Source organism: Canis lupus, chromosome 5 (assembly GCF_011100685.1).
Source record: "Canis lupus familiaris isolate Mischka breed German Shepherd chromosome 5, alternate assembly UU_Cfam_GSD_1.0, whole genome shotgun sequence".
In the NCBI taxonomy this organism is placed as follows: domain Eukaryota; kingdom Metazoa; phylum Chordata; class Mammalia; order Carnivora; family Canidae; genus Canis; species Canis lupus.
In genome coordinates, this window is record NC_049226.1 from 12,412,794 (window position 1) to 12,427,409 (window position 14,616).

Genomic DNA, 14,616 nt, shown 5'->3' on the forward strand with positions numbered 1-14,616 from the left:
CCAAAGACCAGCCCATGAGGAGACCCTCCCACAGATGGTCACTGAGAGATGATCACCTTCCCTGTGGAAAAAATTGCAGTCCCAGGTACAAGTTCAAGCCCTGCCTTAACTGACCTTTGTTAAAGCTGTGACCTCTTCTGACCTCAACTTCCTTGTTTAGAAACCGGTACAATTCAACCAAATAACCACATATGTTTCCCAGCTCTGAAATACTTTGAATCTGTGACTCCTTCCCTGAGATTTTCTTTGGGATCCACATCATGGTAAACCTGTATTAAAAGGGACTGTGGATACAGGTAAATGTCAGCTGTGGTTTATTTGGGAGACCAGATCCCTGAATTCTTGTCATAATGGCCTGCATTTGGGGCTATAATAGTTTATAATTATTCTTGGTATATATTCTGCGTCCAGCTACTAAAATGTGGTCTGCTCTAAGCATTTGAATCCATGGTATTTGGAGAGACAGACCATTATTCAATCTGTAGCCATCCTTACTGGAATCCTGTTCAGACAGAGCTTGAGCTGCATGAGCTAATGAGAGAGACCTTTTATCAAACCCTGGAGGTCAGCAGACGTGGGCTTTATGGGAAAAGTGAAAGAATGGGGGAAATTCTATCATGGTCATGAAAAGGCACTTACAGTAAATTCTGTTATCCATCAAGAGGGAGTAATAGGTTGTTCTGGTAGGTGGTGAATGGAGAGTCTTTGTAGTTGCTACATGGATTATCAATTTTCAAAGATTGAAAGAGACATGGAAATACACCAAAAAGTTGCTATAAATAAATTAATCCTCTTTGAGGATTCCAAAACTCTTTGCACAAGTGTTACATTGCAAGTGAGAATGATCAGATTTGAAGTCTCATTTTTGCTATTGTCAAAAAAGCAGGGCTCCTGTTTCCCAATCCTATTGCTTTTGAAAAAGATAATGTTACTAACCATGATTTGGGCTGTCCTCCATCCCAAGTGCCAATTACTGCCCTGTTTCTGCTCCATGCTTTAGCCACGTTTGGCCATAACCATTTCTAGAAAATGTCCCAGAGTCTCCCATTGCACATCTGTGATAGGTGCCTCCTCCCTCTGTGTGGAGGGGCTCCTGGCTGTCACTGCCCTGCTTCCCTACCTGTCAAGCTCAGCTGTGGTCTCTCTCACGAAGCCGTCCATTATATCCCCCAAGAGATGTGACTGTTCCCTTTTCAGAACACCCACAGCACTTTGTTTTCTTCTACCTTATGGCATTTATTGATGCTGTGCTCTTTGGACAACATGAATCTATCTCATCTCAGCAACTTCCCTTTAGAGGAAGTTTGACATGTAATCTGCCTGTGGTCATTAATGTTCTTACTGGATCTCAACCTCCTGATGCAAATAGAAACCTAGTATTATTTAAGTTTTTTTTTAAGATTTCATTTATTTATTTGAGAGAGAGAAAGCATGAGCAGAGGAGAGCCAGAGGGAGAAGCAGACTCCCTGCTGAGCAGGGGGCCAACTCAGAGCTTGACCCCAGGACCATGAGATCATGACCAGAGCTGAAGTCAGATGCTTAACCAACTGAGCCACCCAGACACCCCCAGAAACCTGGTGCCATTTATCAAAATTTTTAAATTTTGAAAAAGTAGATAGTAGTCTGTATTACTTATTATCCCTAGATGTCTGTGAGCATCTTGAGGGCAAGGTCCCATCTAAGCAATCTGCATTTCCATCTCCCACAGAGCCTGGAATGTGGTGGGGAGCAATCAATGTTTGTTGCATTAAACTGAACATAATAAAAGGACACCTTAACCCATTGACCCATTAGCAGAATGCTAGAGACCGAAATGTTCACAAAACTTAAATCTCCCATTTTCAACTTTAAAAAAATTATATTTTATATTGGAAAGGAACAGTGGTATACACAGTCTCTTTTTGAAGCTCAAATGGCTTACTTTAATAAAGAAGGATCAGTAACCTAAAATCTTTCCGGAGATTTTTGACAGACTGCTTTATCATGTCGGCTCCTAGTAGTTGTAGGGATAGATTCATTCATTCTCTCCACAAATATTACTGAGCACCAACTCTGGGAGAGAAGCTATTAAAGTGTTAGGGTTGCAGCAGTGGAACAAGGCTTCTTAAACTCAGGGAGTTTATATTCTAGAAAGGGAGCAGGATAAGAAAGCAAACAGACAACAAATATGATTCAGTGATACAGAGGAAACAAATGAGTGGTGGGGGGATAGTATTTTCTATAGGATGGGTGGTCAGGGAAGATCATTGGGAGGAAATTTTCTATTTGGCTTAAAGAACGTAGGCAACCTAGAGCATATTTGTGTGGTCCACACAAATATGTGAGAGAAACGTATTCCAGGCAAAAGGAATATCATGTGCAAAGGCTCTGAATCAGGAGAATACTTGTGTTTGAGGAAGAGAATAACAAGGAACACAGTGTAACAGGATAGGATGGAACAGGGATAAGGTTGGAACAAGGGGCAAGAGATGAGCTCAGAGCAACAGCAGTGGGTCAGATGAAGGAACTTAGGCAGTAGTGAGATTTGGATATTATTATAAGATGGAGGCTTTTGGAGGATGTGCAGCTGAAGTGTAATGTGAGCTCACTGCTACGCTGAAAACAGACGGGAGAAGGCAGGAGTGGTGGGCAAGTCTGCAGGCGCTGGACTCCATTAGGAGGCACCACAATAATCCAGGACGCTGGTGGCTTCAACTATGGGGGTGAGTGGTGAGGGTAGGAAGAAGTCATTGGGTCTGGGATATATATTTGAAGGCAGAGTTAGAAGTGTTGCTGAAGGATTGGATGTGAAGTCTGGGACAAAGATCTCCAAGGTTCTTAGCCTGATCAATCAAAAGAATGGAGTTGCCATTTACTGAGATGAAGTAGATTATAGTAGTAGGTTTGGGAGTGAGGGAATTTCCTTTGGGGTATATTAATTTGGAATATTGCTTAGTCATACAAGCAGAGATGTTGAGTGGGCAATTAGGCATCTGAGATTGGCGTTCTAGAAAGTTCTGCAGGCTGGATACATAAATGCATGAGTTGCCAGCAAATAGTATTTCTACAAGTCTGTTTGGCTGCCATGATAAAATACCATGGACTGGTGGCTTAAACCAGTTCTGGAGGCTGGGAAACCCACAATCAGACTGCCGGCCAACTCAGTTCCCTGGTGAGGGCTCTCTTCTCAGCTTGTAGACAGTCACCTTACTTCTATGTCCTCACATGGCAGAGGTGGAGAGAAGGAACCAGCTCCCTGGTGTCTGTTTTTAAAAAGGCACTAATTCCATCAAGAGAATATCACCCTGTACTAATTCCATCAAGAGAATATCACCCTCATGACCTCATTGTAACATCATCACCTTCCAAAAGCCTCATCTCCAAATACCATCTTCTCAGGGATTAGGAGTTCAACATATGAATTGGAGGGGGGGTGCTCAAGCCAGTTCACAGCCATATCTAATGCCACTAGACTGGTGTATAAAAGAGCAAAGAAGGGGGTGGGGAGGAGGGGAGGAGCAGGGAGAGGAGCCCTGGAGTGAGTGGTACTGAGGAGATGAAGCAGGGCCAGGAACAATCACTGAGAGGAGCAGCCTTGGGAGAGGAAGGGAGGAAGAGAACCAGGAGGAGACTGTGGTGTCCTCAGAGCCAAGAGAAGAAAGCCTTTCAAAGAAGACAGATGCTCACCTGGGTCAAATGTTGCTGATAGATCAAGTGGGGATTGGGATGCAAATTGATCATGCATTTAGCAACTGGCAGGTCACAGTGACCTTGGCAAGAACAATTTTCTATCAAGTGATGGCAGTGAAATCCTGACTGTGGTGTGTTCAAGAGAAAGGGAGACGGAGGGAATCGGAGCACCTCATATCAGTTACTACTTCAAGGCATCTCATTGTGAGGGAGAGAAGAGCAGACACATTCTGCTGTAGCTGAAGAACCACCTGGAGAAAGGGGTGGTTCTTCTAGGGGAAGAGTGCTCTAAAGGCCAGTTGGCACTCACAGAGAATGTGCCCATGGTCTAGAACCTCTGGAAACTGCTCCTCCATCTACCCAGCAAAATGGCAGAAGGTACAGCCTCCCTGGAACACCCCAAGTCAGCAGTCCTGTATTGGCTAGAATCTAAAACCACCTAACACCTCCATAGCTCTTCCTTCCTGGCTCTGCAGGCACAATTTGGTCTGGTCACCAGCACAATGACAATTCCCTATAGGTTAGTCAGAGAATCTGCAAAAAATTCTAAGATATGAAAAGATCAAGAATGCAAAGCCAACCAGGGGATTATACTGTGAGCACATCTCTGGGTAAAGAAGGTAGAGGGAAAGGGGATGGGGTGGGTAATAATGAACAGGCAGGTATAAATAGATCCCCAGCTCCCTAAATTTCAGAGTGCTTGGGTACTCTACTGCAATCTGGGATCGTTTCAGTTACTTCTAAATCCATCTCAAGTGATGCTGTGAACATACATTCTTTGCTGACAAGTGTTTCCCCATTGAACCTGGACCCAACACCACCATATGCTTTATCTGCTTTTCTGTGTGGCCTCTTTAATTGAGGCTGAAAAGTTGGCAGGAGGTGGCTCTTGTACCAATGTGAAACTTTGCTATTTTGTTCAGTTTGAAATTTCACTCAACTACTTTTTATTGAGCACCTACTAGGGCTGGATACTGTGCTACTTAGTTCAAGGATACAACTTAAAACAAACAAACAAAGAATAGGGGCACCTGGGTGGCTCAGTGAGTTAAGTGTCTGACTCTTGATTTTAGCTCAGACCATGAACTCAGGGTCATGGGGCTCGATCCACAGAGTGCTCGCCACAGAGTCTGCTTGTCCCTCTCTCTCTGCCCCCCATCACTCTGTCTCATAAATAAATACAATCTTATCTTTAAAGAAATAAAGAATAGAACTTGCCACACAGTCTAACTCAGTGGTTCTCAGCCCTTGGTGATTTTCCTCTGCAAGGGACATTTGGCAACATCTGGAGACATTTCTGATTGTCCCACAAGGGGAAGATGCGGCTGTGTTCTAATGGGTAGAGGTCAGGGATGTGCTAAGCGCCCTACAATGTACGGGACTGTCTCTAATCACAATGAATTATCTGATCTAAAATGTCAACAGTGCCAAGATTGAAAAACTTTATTGAAGGGACACGATGGCACATGTGTGAGTAAGTCTAATACAAGAGAGGCCATGATGAGCAACAGTTGATGTTCCCAGGGTTCTTTCAAACTTTGTAGAGAGATGACATCTTAGGTTCAGGTAGCTAGACCCACCAGCAGTCTTGGGAATTACACTCCAGGAGAAACAGAGCCCCAGTTCCTGCGTGAGGATTTGTATACATCTGGCTCTCAGAGGTGAGAAGTCTCTTCTGTGTACACTATCATCTTCAGTCCTTGAAACAATCCTAGCTAGAGGTCTTCCATCTATTCACATACCTGTGACTTAAAAGCAGTCTTTTTCTATTTGGAAAAGCCATTCTCCCTGAGCAAGAAAGAGGTAGGGACCTCCCTCTAACCAACCAAACAGCCCAATCAACCTTGACGGGCATTGATGACTGATGCCGCAGGCGGATGTCCGTCACTCCTCAACAACTGTCTTGAACAAACAGAATCAGTATATTGCCACTTAAATTTGGAAACTAAGGTCTCTCTGCTCTTAGCTTGCAGTGATTTGGCTCAAACCTAGGCCTTCTGACACTAGATGCAGAACCCTTCTTTCTATGAGAAGCTGTCTCTCTCCATAGTAACAGCAGGCACGAGCACTCTTATGAATGGAGCTTGGCAGTTCACTAAGTGATTTTCATGTACATTCTTTTTCTCCTCAGGTGTTTCTTTGGACAAACTCGTAGAAAAGAGTGGGAAATGCTTTTTGGGTTTAGGTTAAAGGAGAGAGTCATAGCCTGTATTTTTTTCGATCATATTGCATCTTTTTATGTTCATACATAAATCATGGAGGGAAGACAGCTATAGAACTACCTTGCATCAAAATAGAGGCAGACTAAAGGGTTCATCCAGTAGCACCATACAGCAAGCACATTTATGTGCCCTTAAACACACACACACACTCAGAGGAATTCATTCAAGTATGGTATGGCTTAAAATGACCAAGTTAAAACTGAGCCACATGCTTTTGTTTAAATACAGATGGCCAGGTTTTGTTTAGACATACAGAGCCAACTGCTGGTACAAAGTGGTGCCCTATACATATAAACCAGCAAAGTCATTTTAGAATCCAGAATTTGAAAGAGTCTATATAAATGTAAATTACTGACCAAAGGGAGCATAAAAATCTATGGATGTGAAAATGAGACTACTATCTTTCTTCGTCCAGCTCCAATTGGCCAGTGTGGGCTCACATGGTTTTCTCTCATTTGGGGAGTCTTCAGAGCAAGGATTTAGCTGAGCTTCTGTGTGCCAACATTTCAGCGGGCAGTGATTGGGTGACCTGTGTTTCCTCTGTGGTTGTTTGTCGAAGCCAGAGGTGGGTTTCAGATCTTGCAGAGACACTGAGTCTTTGTGCATCTGACTTGTCACCACTAGCACTACTTTGATCCCTTGGATTCTCCAGTGGAAGTCTTCCAAGCAAATGCTGGGAGTGGCTTGGCCCAATAATTCAGTCTAATGGCCAGTAGGCCAGCTTCCTCTAGGGCCAAAACTGGGGCTCTGGTTGGAAATGAAATAATTCTGAAAGCTGCATTAACTGTCTTATCCCATTGCTGTTATCCTGTGTGAGGGGCCCTACAGTGGCCATTCCCTAAATGGGACTCTGGAGCATGAAAAAAAGTTAAAGTGAGCTTCTCCAAGCCCATCCTCCCCAACAAGGGAGGATTCCCCTACCCCTGGCTCACAGGGTTAGGGGAATCTATGGAATAAAAAGGAATGTCTGCAAACTGCTTGGAACTCCACTCAGGAAGAATCCAAGGAAGAACAATCTAGCTAAATGAAACTATTTTCTTCCTCTCCAACCACGGTATATTAATTGGGTACAAATCAGTCCACTTAATGCCAATTGACATTAAGCAATTTACCATTTGATGGCAATTGAAAACCCATGCTTACCGCTCTAAACCCTCTTGATGGTTCCAAACAAATTTCCTAGCTTAAAGTGGAAATGGATTTAATTTGATCTCTTCAGTCTGTTCACCATTATGTGTAAAACAGTGACACTAGTACCAGGAAGTCAGCAGCTACCTGAGCCGTGTTCAAAATGAAGGCGCTCAGCCAATGTGAAAAATCCATGAGGAAGAGTCACTATACGGTCACAGTCATGACTGCAGACCTGGGGTAGCATGGTTGTTCTTTGCTGTTGCTGGCTTACTGTTTTGATTTTTTTCTTTTTCTTTTCCTTAATACCAGAGAAGCTTAGAGTCCAGAGAAGTCCTAGAAAGAATCGAGTTCCATTCTATCACTTCTCCAGTGAGAAAGCAGAGGCCTAATGACGTTACATGACTTGCCCAGATAGCTAACAACACTAATCTGTTGTTTCCTCATTTCTGTGTCTTCCTTTTTTTCTCTTAGAGCCCTATGCTTACCTCCACCCCCCACCCCAGAAACCCAACTCTGAGCTCTGTGGCCAGAGAGGTAGTAGGAAGAGCGTGTGGCCTTATAACCCAAATACTTGTGTTCATGTTATGTATCTGTGTCACTTAACTTCTCGGGGCCTCAGTCTCTTGATCAGTGAAAGGGCAAGAAAGAGCCACATCTCCCCATGTTTTGACAAGGATTGGATGAAATAATTTACACAAAAGCACCTTAAAACCTGCAAAGAGACGTGACATTTAAGACATTGTCTGACTGCAGCCCAACCAAGACAGGAGACGGGCTGAACGGGCCACAGGTTGAAAGCCAGGCAAGGAATGAACTTTGAGCAATTGACAATATTGACAATAAAAGCCATAAACTCGGTGCTCTCTGCTCATACTTGGAACCAGAAAAGATTATGGAGTTGAAGGCTAAAAATACTTGCAGATGTTTGGCATGGCTGTGGTTAGCTTTTTGACTTTTGGAGCAAGTAACATCTAGTGATATATGTCCCACTTGTTTTTCTTTTAACTAAGTTGTCAGCATATTATTTGAAAACTTTTTTAAATTCTGAAGATCTATTTTGTAGAAGGATATCTAATCGTGTATCTGAACAAATTTGTAAACATGGCTTTATGGGCCTGCCCTATCATTATGCTTTCCAGTGAAATGCACAGAGCCCTACCCTATATTCTCCTGGCAGTGTACCCAAAACCTTTATGAACGTGTTTACAGAAACCCACGCCGACGGCCCTTTTACAAGGACAGGCATAAATAGAACACACAGCCAGGTCATAGAAGAAGTCCTGGGCTAGGAGACCCAAAGGATTGCTTCCTATTAGCTATGTGACTTGGAGCAAGTCACTTTACCTCTCTGAGCTTCTAAGAGGCCAAATGGGAATAAGTTACAATATCAAGCTGAGGGTTAAATCGAATTGCATCATCTGGTCTCAGCTCAAATGTCCCCTGCTCAGAGGGGCAATAGCGGGTGCTGTGATGTGTCACTCTGAACCCTCTGTTCAGGACTAAGGCATCATTCCCATTCTCATAGCTGCTGGGAGTATTGGCAGCTGAAAACCCACAGCTGGGGCCTTTCACAGATTGCACTCACCCACTCCACTCCTCGAGGCAGCTCATGTACAATACTGGCCACTAAGAGGGTCTAAAGGGTAGCTTGTCGCTGCTACTCAGCAGAGTGACCCCAGCTCCAAAGTCCCCGGGAGGTTGAGGCTTTGCTGCAACTGTGTAACAGCCAAACTTCTCCCTCTTCCAAATCCTGTTGCCTATACTCCTCCATGGGTGTTGACCCTAAAAGAGCTCCACAATAAGCTCCCTAGATGGTAATCTCCAGCTCAGAGTTGTCTTCCCAAGGAACCAACCTGCTCCAGGGGCCCCATCTGGCCACTCCAGATGATGTAGAACCACTCCTCCTCTGGTTCCTCTCCATCCCTTTGCTCTTGTCACTGTAGGAAAAAACACCATTTATCTGCGCATGTATTGTCTACCTCCCTGCTGTTATAATATATGCTCCCTGAAGGCAGGGACTTCGTGTGTCTTGCCCACTGCTCTATTTCTGGGACCTAGCACAGAGTTGGCACTCCTTAAATATTGTTGAATAGAAGAATGTGAGATGTTAAGAACTTATAGTCTAGTCAATACAATGAGGTGTACAAATGTTAGGTTGTATGTTTTTAAGAACCAAATTTGTGATTCAGGAGGGATGAATTGAAGGTTGTTAATAAATACGCTGAAGGACTCATCCAGTCAATCACTTACCAGCAAACTAATGGATTCTGCCTCGGTTAACATTTCTGTTTGCAAACTAATGGCGTAGTTATTTAACTGTCTCCATTATGGGACCTCTATATATCCAAGGAATACACTTATGCATAGAAAAAAAAATTGAATGCAATACAGTGTGTTTGTAGGCACCAGCAAATCCCACTTGGATAAACTAACAGCTCATAATTTAGGAGGCAGTTATCAATAAAATGAACAGATTATTAGTGCAAACAGAGTGTTATCACAGGCGAGAGCGATTTATGTGTTGATCCTTGTAAGGTTCTGGATCATGAGGGCTACAAGTCACGAGATCTGGGCTCTCGTCCAAGCTTTGCCTCTAACTCCCCAAGTGACCTGGGTCAAGTCACTGCACCTCTCTGGTCCTGAGTGTTCTCATCTGTGAAATAAGAAAGATGCCTTCTATCATCCCTTTTAACATTGAAAGGCTACATGCCTGTATTTGCTGACTGATGTACATCAGTGATGTCAAAGAACTATAGATTATACTGCCAACTGTATCAAGGACGAGGCTAAAAGATCTCATAACCTACAGGATACTTGTGGCAAAAAGTAGATAATCTATGTTCTGAATTCAAGATCTTACTTAAACTGACTTTTCATAACATCGGATTAATAACTGGAAAGGCAAATAAGCTGGAAGAAACCAATGGATGATAGAATATATATGACTATCTTTGATCTATGGGGTGGGATCTGTTTTTCTAGGCTATTAGAGGCAGTGTTTTTAAGAATAGTCCCTCCAGCGGTACCTAGGTGGCTCAGTCCATTAAGCACTTGCATTTGGCTCGGGTCATGATCCCGGGGTCCTGGGATGGAGCTCCACATTGGGATCCCTGCTGAGCATGGAGCCTGCATCTCCCTCTCCTTCTACCCTTCCCCTTGCTCTCTCTTAAATAAATAAAATCTTTTAAAAAAAAAAAGTGGTTTCTCCAAAAATCTTTGAGAGACATAATGGTCTCCCTTTCTCAATTGTGTGAACTAAATGAGGAGGTATCAGACCCCATCTGCTCTCGCATTTTATTTTGAGCCCTAGCTCAGAAAATTACCACCTTCATTTTCCTCTCGCTCTTTCCTCCACAGCTTCTCTCTCCCTTCCTCCCCCATCCTCTCATTGTGGGCACCTTTCAAGGTTTCATCCTCTGTACTCCTCCCTGTGTACTCATCCCAGATGATGATCTCATCCACCTACATAGTTCAGTTCTTGCAAATGACTCCTGTGACTGTATCTCTAGCCATGACATTGCAATTTCTGTATCAAATTCCTAACTGCGTACTGGACAGTTTCACTGGCTATCTCAACATCTCAAATTCATATCTTTACATAAACTTAACTTTTTTATCATTCATATTTACACAGTTCCCAATCTTCACTTAGTTTGTAGTGGCACTCATACTCAAGTTCTTGCTTCCCAACTCTAAATAGTCACTAAATCCTTACCTTTTTTCCTTTTCATTGTCTTCTGCATCTACTCCATTTCCACGGATCCTACCCTAACAGAGGTCTTGAAGAGTAGGACGCATTCAATAATCAACTCTCATGTTACTACTCTAAAAGTTGAAATAAGCAACAGTCTGAAGAAAAGTATAGGCCTAACTCACTTACAAACATAGATAAGGCAATATGAAAGAAATTATTAGCCAACCAAATCAAGCAATGAATAAAAAAGACATTATGATCAAGTTGGGGATATGCCAGGAATTCATAAAGGGATTAACATTAGAAATTTGACTAAAATAATTCATTACATTAACAGACTAAAGGAGAAAAACCATATGCTAATACCCATAGGTCCATAGACACAGGCAAAAAATATTAAAAATTGGTAAAATTCAACACCCATTTGTAATTTAAAAGAAAAAAACTTAGCAAACTAAGAATACAAAGGATTTTTTTACATCTACCAAAAACTTCTCTCATACATCATTTTTAATGATCAAATGTTAAAAGTTTTAAAGGAAAGTTGCAGAAATCTCCACTATCAGCACATCTGTCTTTATAATAGAAGCCCTAAGCAAAAAGAAAAAAAGTCAAAGAAACAGCAGGTACATGGATTGAAAAGAAAAACAAGATTGTTATTACTTTCAGCTGACAAGGTTTCCTACATGAAACAATAAAACAAAATAATCTGTAGAAAAAAAACAGTAGATTTAATATTGTTGTATATAGTATAAATATACAAAAACTAATTGCCTTCCCTTATAAATTAAACAAAAAATTTTAGCATAATTTTACAAATACCATTTACAACACTCAGTATAAAGTAACCAAATAGTTAATCTCACAGAAAATGTACATAATCTTTAGGGATAAAATGATATAATATTATTGAAAAAATATTTAAAGGACCTAAACAAATGGAAAGATGTACCAAGTTCATGGTACCTTCCTATACCTTGCCCCAGTTTGGTAGGTAAGCATTGTATTTTTGCCAGTGCTGGGCCAGCTGCAAAACCAGGAGCTTCACTGCCAGAGAGAGCTGGCTTAATTCATAATGGTGGTTGGAGCAAGCACCCCGAGCTTTTCCAGCTAAAAGTCATGAATTCTGTAGGAAATAAATGAGGGAAACCCATAGCAGCTTGCTAGTCCAAGATTGCAGCCTTAGTTGTGGTGAGTGGTAGACCAGTCCACTTAATGGAGAGATCCAGGAAATAAGAAAGCTGTAGAAGAGCTGAAATAAACTTCCCACACATACCTTAGTGACTGCAAAACTACACACATGTGCAAGGGAGACCCGAGAAGTTCTGGAGACACATCCAAGGGAGACTTGAGAATTGGTTGCAAGTCTAAATGATTTCCCTGTTCACCCATTAGATCATTTAGCACAGGGTAAAAGCCCTACAGAATCAAGCACAATCTCTGTCCAAATCATTGGCTGACCACTAGGTATGCAGACACCTGGGTGACCTTTAGGAAGCCAAGATAAAAATTAAAATAAGAATTAAAAATTTCCGTTGATATCTTAGTAACAATACACCTAAGGGAAACCATTTCTCCACACTCCCACCAAATCTCGGTATTGCTAATCGTCATAATTATAGCCATTCTAGTGGGTACTTAGTGTTATCTCATTGTGCTTTTAATTTACATTTCCTTATTGACTAATAATGCTGGGCATCTTTCCATATTCTTATTAGCCATTCACATATTTTCTTCAGTGAAATGTCTACTCAAATCATTTGCCCACTTTAAAAAAAAAATACACTGGGGATGAGAAATGGTACAACCATTTTGTAAAATATTTCAACAGTTTTTTAAAGAGGGTTAAACAGAGAATTAACATACAACTCAGCAGCTGAACTCTGAAGATCCACCTGAAAGACATCAAAATATATATTTATCCAGAAATGTGTACACAAATGTGCATAGCAAATTATTCATAATAGTTCAGAGCTGGAAACAATACAAATATTGAAGTGGATAGACACAGCAGTAGAGCCATACGGTGGAATACTAGTCAGTAATAAAAAAAAAGGGAACAAACAACAGTAGTTGTTATATGCAACATCATGGATAAACTTCTAAAACATTATATGAGATGAAAGAAGCCAGACACAAAAGACTGTATATTATATACTACCAGTTGTATGATATTTTTAGAAAAAGCAAAACCAGAGGCTCCAAGCAGATCAGTAGTTGGCTGGGGCTGGGGCTTGGGAGGTGAGATTCACTGAAAAGGGCCAAGAGGAAACTTAGGAGGGCAATGAAAATGCCCTAGAATTGTAGCAATGGTTGTCCAACCACGAATTCATTAAAACACATCAATCTGTCCATTACAATGAGTAAATTTTGTGATCTACAAATTATAGATCTATAATGCTTGGTTTAAAAAATAAGCCATCGTTAAAATGTAAGAAGTCAAGGTATAGATTGGGAAAAGAGATTTAAAATTTAAATAATCACAGAAGGATTAGAATCAGGAATACATATATCTGTGTGTGTGTGTGTGTGTGTGTGCATGTGTGTGTGTGTGTATGAACTCTTATAAATCAACTAGGAATAAAATCCACAATCCTGAAAAAGAGGAGGTAGCAAAAGTGATGAACAAGCATCTCACAAAGCAAACCTGAACAGGCAATAATAGCATCTAAAAGACAATCCATCTCATTGTAATCAAGTAAAATGTAAATTAAAACCACAATGAAGTACCAAGTGGTGCCAGAAAAAAAATTAAAAATCTTGATCACACCAAATGTTGGCAAGGATATGGAGCAATAAGAATTCTTAAACACTGTTGGGGAGACTATAAATAAGCCCAATCACTATGGAGAGCAATTTGGCAATGTCTCTCAATGTTGAAGCTGCATACTCCTCATGACTGAGCTATTGCATTTCCACACACACACACACACACACACACACACACACACACACCATGAAATTCTCACACATATTCCACAAGATACAAGAACGCTCATAATAGTAGCTGGTTTGGGTGTCAGAGACCTGGTTTAAATCTTGTGGAAATCATTTATTCTGAGTAGCCTAAGGCAAAAAATATTCTTAAATCTCACTCAGCTTTAATTTGTCCATTATTAAAAGGGGGATAACCGTACCTGCCCACCAGAGATACCGTGCGGATTTAAAAGAGAAACATGTTTATGAAGAATGTGGCACCGTGTCTGATACTTACTATACCTTCAAAGAACATAATTTCCCTCCTGTCTGGGTCCTAAATGAATGTTCATATCCTTTCCTGACTGGAGGCCATGCCTCCACGGTAAGCAAGGCTGGAGCCCTACGGAGAAGCAAGTGGACTCTTTCAAAATGTTTAAACTCCATTTCCTCTCTCTTCTGGTGCCTTCTTGGAAGGCATCATCCCATGTCTCCCAAAGAATTTAAAACAAAAAAAAGCCAAAGGTATTTCATGGGAAGAGAGAGGCAGGGAGCCTCTGACAGTCACAAGCTTAGGAAGCCATTGATTGCAGCCTCTGCTCCACCGGGATCTCAGTATGAATTAAATATAATTATGCTTGGCTTAAAGTTAGCATTTGTGTTACATTCAAATGGGTCTCGGTAGCTCTAAAGGGTAACTGCACTTATATATGTTCAGTGGGACCCACTGATTCCTGAGCCTTAAAAACTTTTAAGACGGTCTTAATTCATCTGATAGAAAAGAAGACCAATTATGTTAAGGAGGTGGACGTAAATATGTTGGCCCTTTCTTAGTTAATTTTACAAGGAAGCTCACAGCAAATGAGGTTAAAATGTGGTCGGATTCACAAGTGTGATGGTGCATTCTCCTATTACAAATGAATGTCAGGCTAGAAGTCTGGTTGGTCTGAGTGAGCCCTAACTAACGGGAACTGTCTATGGGA

General features: G+C 41.5%; 1 protein-coding gene across 1 annotated transcript in view; it reads right to left on the minus strand.

Annotated features, from left to right (window-relative positions):
• Positions 1–14,616, minus strand: part of LOC106558787 — a 181,464-nt gene that overhangs the window by 150,011 nt on the left and 16,837 nt on the right. The window lies entirely within an intron of this gene.